This window comes from Pyxicephalus adspersus, chromosome 12 (genome assembly GCF_032062135.1).
Source record: "Pyxicephalus adspersus chromosome 12, UCB_Pads_2.0, whole genome shotgun sequence".
NCBI lineage: Eukaryota > Metazoa > Chordata > Amphibia > Anura > Pyxicephalidae > Pyxicephalus > Pyxicephalus adspersus.
The window spans coordinates 41,933,078-41,940,323 of NC_092869.1; the positions used below are offsets into that span (position 1 = coordinate 41,933,078).

Consider the following 7,246-nt stretch of genomic DNA (forward strand, 5'->3'; position numbering starts at 1 on the left):
TGAGAATCAGATTCATCTCCTGTGCTTTGCCTTCAAATCCCTCCACAGTTCTTTTCCCACTTACCTTTCTGACCTGGTAAAAAAAACCCCAGCCGCTCTCTCCGCTCCTCCAATGACCTACTAATGACTTCCTCACTCATAACCCCATCACACGCACGGATACAAGACGTCTCTAGAGCTGCCCCAATTCTCTGGAATAGTCTCCCTTGTCCTATTTGGCTTGCTCCTACTTTCTGCTCAATTAAAAAACCCAATTTTGCAAACTTGCCTACCCCTCTTCTTCTGTATTTTGAAACCGTCACTACTCACCCACCATTCCGATTCTCCCCTCCTATTGTGTGTAAATTCCCCCACCTACTAGATTGTAAGCTCTTTGGGCAAGGTTCTCTCCTCCTCCTATGTCACCGTGTGTATCTGTCTGTAGCTGTCATTTGCAACCCGTGATTAATGTACAGTGCTGCGTAATATGTTGATGCTATATAAATCCTGTTTATTAAATTACCAAATCTTAAACAAAAAGGGTTTCCAGACCCCACCGCCATGAGATGAACTGGTTACTACACCGTAGTATAAATGTAAAAACCTAAACCTGAGCTCTCCTCTGTGCTGTGCACCTTTAAATATCCTCAATAGCCCCCTTTATGATTTGTAAATTCAGCTTCCAAACTCCGGGGATCGGATCGATTCATCAGCTGATCGATGTGTGTTGGCAGACCGCCCATGAATGGGACTTGTCACTTTTCATTTCCATTAGTTGCACTCAGTATGTCTCTAGCAGAATCCTGAAGTGACAAATATCTCATTTATCTCCGTCCCAAGGCAGGCGTGGAAGATAAATCTCTACAATGGTCAAATATAAAGATGTTTAATACTTACAAAAAAACCCAAGAAAACAAAAAAAAATAAACATCAAATAAACTTGGCATTTCATTGTTGTACTACTGGATTATTATTATTATTATATAGTATTTATATAGAGTAAACATATTACGCAGCACTTACAAAGTCCATAGATCTGATGGCTCTTTTAGTGTTTGTGGGGAAACCAGTATTTTTCTTGAGCATTTTGATGTGGCTTGTTAGCTGCAGCATGTTTTGATTATAGTATTAGATATATAGTATTATTAGATTAGATTTACATACACCATATGGCAGAAGGTTTGTAGAAACTCGGGTATCACATTCACTTTTATGGCCCAAGGTATATAGATACTGCCTGAAAATACTCCAGTTTCAGTCACTAGATTGGCATGAGTTATATAGAAGTGATGGCCTGGACTCCATACACGGTTTACCATATGGTGAGAGAGAAAGAAAGAGAGAGTGAGCCTATAAGACCATAAGATAGAGAGCATGAAATAGAAATGGTATGGGGAGTAATTAAAGAAAAAAGAAAAGAAAAGGGCTTCAGGTGTGGGTCACCAGGGTTTCTACTGTAAACTGGGGATGAATTGCTCCATATTGCCTACAACTACAAAGGTCAGTGAGAAAAGGTCAGTTATTGAAAGCTCATGAACTGCCTATTTCATGGGAAATCATCAGGTTCACAACTGCTAAGTTGATATATATATATATATATATATATATATATATATATATATATATACACACATACATATACATACACACACACACGTACACCCTCCACCTCCATTCCTTAAACAACCATCATGGAACAATCTGCATATCAGATCTCTTAGATTATAAACTCTTCTGGTCAGGCTCCTCTCCCCCTCCTGTGTCACTGACTGTGTCTGTCTGTCATTTGCAACCCTTTTTTAATGTACAGCACTGCAGAATATGTTGGTGCTATATAAATACTGTTTTTTATTAATATTGTTAATATTATTATTATTAATAATAATAATAATCAGATGACAAATTCCAAGATTTCAATTTTGAACAATGCCAGCTATAGCCATGATTCAGCTTAATCTTGCTCAATGTTAATGCACCATTAAACCTGAATTCTGAGCAGATATAAAATAAATAATACATCTGCAATCAGGAATACAGCATCAAATATAATAAATGCAGGCAATGCTGAGTTCTATTGCAAGGTGACAGCGGTTGATACAGGGTCAGATCGAAAAGTTGGCACAAAGTAGGCAGAAAGCAGGACAAAGAGGCAACGTGAAACATGCGGAAAAGTGGAGAAAGCAAAGAGATTAGCTTATTCTTGTGTTGCTCCACCTTTCACTGTCCATTCCCAGGCAGGTGGAGGGACTAGACCTCTCATAGGTACTTATATGCATCTGAGAAAAATCCGGTCTCTTGCCCTGCCAGATTCTATTCTGCAAAGAAGAGCTGTGTAAATTCCAGGGGTAATTGGATGTAGATCACCTTTCCCTATGCATTTCCTAAAAAAAATTATTTTCCTATAAAATACTTTATTGTCCATATCTTCATGCAGAGGGGATTCACAGGTTAATCTGCCATCACTCGGGGGATTTGTCCTCGCTGGAGCGGAATGTGTTAGTAGCGGAGTCATGTGCTACTGCTGCATGTGACACTTTATATAGTCAGTGAGAAATTATTCCTGCCAGCGGATGAAACAAAGTCTCTTCTGATCTGTTTTTCTCAAGTGTGATCAGAATAATCAGATCTATTTTTACCCAGGAATACTTTACGCGTTTCAGGTTGGCTCACTGTGCATAATTGGAAGAAAGAGCATTTTAGCTGACTGGTATGATTTTTTTTCTTTTTTTGCTATTTGGCATGCTTCAAATGCAAAATGTGTTGTCAGAGTGGGATTGTGCTGTCGTATTACCATGTGTATGCCTAGCACTCAATGAGTATCCATGAGGATTAACAATAGCACTTTCCATAGTCTATGGGTATATAATACATACTGCATATACGAACCAACTACAAATTAGTATACCTATCTATACCTGAAAATACTGAAAAACTAAATTGACTCAAGTATAAACCTAGGGCACTAAATGTGTCAGTCACTGCTAACATTAGAACCAGTATTCAGTAGAAATGTCAATAAAACTAACATACATAAATTCATCCATGAAGTGGTATTTTTAAAAATTTACTTTAAAAAATTAGGGGGCGGGGGGGATAAATCACATGGACTCAGTCAGTCTGTTGAGGTATTTTGAACTTTTGTGCTTGTTATAGTCTCTCGTTGCTAAATTATCTTTTGTGCATTATTGTTAGCCACCAGTAGGTGACACTGCGTCATCGTGTGTGTAACTCAAGTCTCAGATGGCAAAGGTTTGTTACATACTTTACATGAAGACACAGCTCCATCTACTGGTAGGATCAAGTATAAACCTAGAATATTTTTCTAATGGCACTTTGAGAGAGAAAAAAAATATCTCAATTTATACTCAAGTGTATATATAGTACATCATGTAGATCATCCTAAAATGCCCTTAAGCCATCTCTTTCTGGAGATTTCACTGATGTGATTACATGGCATGCCTTAAATCCACAGCATTATGATCATCGTAAAACCCCCTGCCAGGAATAGGTGGTCATTTACTCCCAGTCTCTAAATCTTTACTAAAACCTGAAGTAGCTAGGAGTGCACTGCGCATGCACACCATTAATGAGGTTAATTGAGGTAAAAGCATAGTATAAAAACTACATGCAATTATAGATGGTGCTGACAATGGCAGTAGAGAAGGCTTGGAACTCCCTTTATCTAAAATTAGGCATTAGGCACTGTAATATAGCTAGAAAAAATATTTACAAAGTACATGTAAAAATTATATAATGGCGCTATTCGTTTTTTGGGTTTAATTCCACTTTAATAGCCCAACCTTTGGCCCGGTGACATCACAGGTCAGTTTTTCTTCCAGATCCTAAATGCAGGAGTGGCCCCATTCAAGTCCATGATAGGGGTGAACTTCCGACACCCTGGGCTCAAAGAAAGTGGATTCAAAGACACTGGGTGTCATTCAAACCAGATGAAGAAGTCCTGGACTGGTGAGCATGTTAATCTACCGGGGATTGCTTTTTTAATTTTTACATTTTTAGGCTGGATTTCATCTTGTTAGGGAGGTCAGGCGTATCATATAACCACATTGGGTTTATGTGTCTGTGAATGGATAGAGAACTTTAACTCCCAGCTATAAATCTCCATTATTATCAGACCCTGGGGAGCTGCCCATTAGATTATATGAACTCTTTGCTGTGACTACGAAGGGGAACCTTCCCATTTCCACAACATATGATTGATGTCATATGGGAGGCCAGCTTAGCAGGTTTTATAACCCTGACCTTCACATAAATAAGCAAGTAATAGATATGCATAATTATACTGAAAGCAGCATAAATCTAGGAAATTGGTGTAAATACATGGAACCGGAATTCTTTGAACCGGGGCTTATAACCATGCAGATTACATATTTAAAGGACAGGCTAGCCAATCAGCCAAGAGATGCATAGGAAGCGTTGTACCCGACAAAAGATTGGTATAGTAATTTATCCTTTATTTTGGTTTTATTATACACTTCACAGCTCATTTGTGTAGTGTGCAGTGTGCAGCCCAGATCTTTGGCACTGCCATGTATATAGCTAGATGCTGGGGAATGTAACGCATACACATGCGAAGGACTTACAAAGGGGTGCTGTGAAGTTCCTGGCTTTGCCCAGAAAAAGAGCCAGAGTTATAAAATAAAACATTTATTCAACATCTTCCCCCCTAAGACTGATGCACTTGGTACAGCGTAGTTGCAGCTTTTCTAGACCGTTCAAATAAAAGTTCTTTGGTTGGGCCGCAAACCAGTTTTCATCTTTGACGTCAGTAATGTCCTCAAAACATTGCCTCTTCAGGTGTTTCTTCAAATTCAGGGACAGATAATAGTCCTAAGGGGCCAGGTCAGGTGAGTAGGGGGGATGGTGGACCAATTGTAATCCCAGGGTGTTCAATTTGGCAGCCATAACATTGGACCTGTGCACAGGTGCATTGTCCTGCAAAAAGAAAGTATCCCTTTGGTCAACTTTCCACGATGTTTCGTCTTAATTGCCTCCTTCAGCTGGTCCAGGAGGATAGCATAATACTGTCCGGTGATACTAGAGCCCTGAGGTAGGTAGTCCACCAACAGAATACCGTCTTTGTCCCAGAAAACGGACACCATTACTTTTTTGGCCAATTTCTGGCTTCGGAACGTCTTCGGCCGTGGGGACCCGCTGTGGCTCCATTCCTTTGGCTGTTCCTTGGTTTCAGGATCATAGATGTGGAGGTTTCATCTTCAGTCACTAACCTAGCCAAAAAGTCCTGTGCAGCTTCAAAATGGGCCAAAACGGCTTTGGATGCTTCAACTTGTTCCTTCTTCTGATCACTGTTCAAACATTTCGGCACCCACTTCTCTGAAAGCTTGCGCATGTCTAGGATAGTGGTGATAACAAACCCAACATGCTCCCCTGAGATTTCAAGTATCTGGGCTATCTTTTTTGCGGATATTCGCCAGTCCTCAATATTCAGCTCATGGACGTTATCGCAGGTTGCCATCTCAGTGTGAATGTCCTTTGCTGACTTTCCCTGGAGAAACAAAAACTTCATGACGGCCCGTAACTCCAACGACATGAAACTTGCTTGTGCCTCTGCCATCACAGCTTCTCACTAAAAGAAAAAACAAGAATCGCAAAGACCTGATATTTGCACAGTTACATACTAAGATATTAGGCTGGCATGTGCCCCACACTCATTTTTCTATTTCATCTGGAAGGGGGCAAAGCCAGGAACTTCTCAGCACCCCCTCATACATCATCAATGAGCATCCAATGGCTGAAGAGAATCACTGGGGACCCAGAACCCCAGCGTGGAGTCAGCGGCAAAGATGATGGCTTTGAGGGGTGCTTCAGTAGCAGGTTCCTGGAGCCGTCATCCCTGTAGGGCACCGGTAAAAAGTGTGCGTCATAATTTGTAGGTTTACTGGGAAAAATCTCACCCCACCAACGTGGATTTAAATCTGCCTTGGGTTATGTAAAGTGTAACTCCAAACTTTCTCATGTGAACTGGTAACTCTTTGTAATTTATTGTTATTAGAAATCAAATTCCCAATTCAATATGCCACAATTGTGATTAACAAATGGCAAGAAATTTAATCCAACATGGTGTCTTGGAGCCAGCATATATACAAATGTAAGCCATGAAAAGTCATCCAATTACAGGCAACCAACCAATACCTCCAGGCCGCCATATTGGATTACATTTTTATCACCAACATGAATTTAGGTCTGCCTTAGGTTATTTACAGTGTCATTCCAAATGTTAACAAAGTGGATGCTTAAAATTTGACTGATGTCGATTTCAGGGGAAAAAGTGAGCTATTTCTGGAAAACCAACCACTGCATCCAGGCTGCCATATTGGATTTAATTTTTGGATCACATTTGCGGCAGAATAAAATAGAAAACTCACCATAACATAAAATTACAAAGTAACTGATATGATTTATATGCTATAGCTTATTTTTTTTTTTTATGACAATGGAGTTTGTTTTGGAAATGTCAGCTATTGCTGCCTATTGTTCTTTCTATGCTGTGGGTTAGAAATGAAAGCAAGCCTATGATTCTCTGCTTTTTTTTTTATAGTGCTCATCCTTCCCCTATAATCAGCAGGAAACCAAACAGAATACCTAAGAAGATTACGGACCATGTGCAGCCGTCCTTCATGCGATGGAATTGTAATGGGGACGGATAAGTCACGTCCAAGGTGACTCTGGTGATAAAGGATAACAAGGCACAAGTGATTTCTTCACGCCGATTACATTAATCAACAAGCGGAGACTCCACAAAGCGGTCATTACTGCCAGTCAGGAGCCAGGCGGAGGGATTGCTAACCCCCCAACTGGAGCTGTATAGGACCAAGGATATGGTTGAGTTTTCCAAAACTGCTGCTTCTGATAAATAATTCATTCACTGGGTATCCTCACATGGGAATTCCTGACTGATATAAAAACTTCATAAATGCAGCTGTGTAACTAAATATAGAAAAACATCATACAGCCAGCATATGTGTCTGGCTCTGTCTTTGTATCAGTTCAAAATTTTTGGCTTCCATTGTTCTACTCTTTTCTCACATTGTATTTTTAGATAGAATATGACATATCCTATTTTATATCCAGGGACATTATTGTTTTGTTTCTGTGGTTCTCTGTGCAATGCATTCAGAATATGGCTGGTAGGAGGAGCCAGCATGATTCTGTACATCAGAGCATTCTGCCTCCTATAGACCATCCTAGGTAATACCCACATGTAATGCTGAGCCTCTCTGATTGGAAG

At 40.0% G+C, this 7,246-nt stretch overlaps 1 long non-coding RNA gene across 1 annotated transcript; it reads left to right on the forward strand.

Annotated features, from left to right (window-relative positions):
* Positions 1-2,506: 2,506 nt before the first annotated feature.
* On the forward strand, positions 2,507-7,043 carry LOC140342631 (uncharacterized). Its single transcript, XR_011923115.1, has 3 exons — positions 2,507-2,686; positions 3,819-3,945; positions 6,557-7,043. It is a non-coding gene; the product is annotated as an uncharacterized lncRNA (long non-coding RNA).
* The last annotated feature ends 203 nt before the right edge of the window (positions 7,044-7,246 follow it).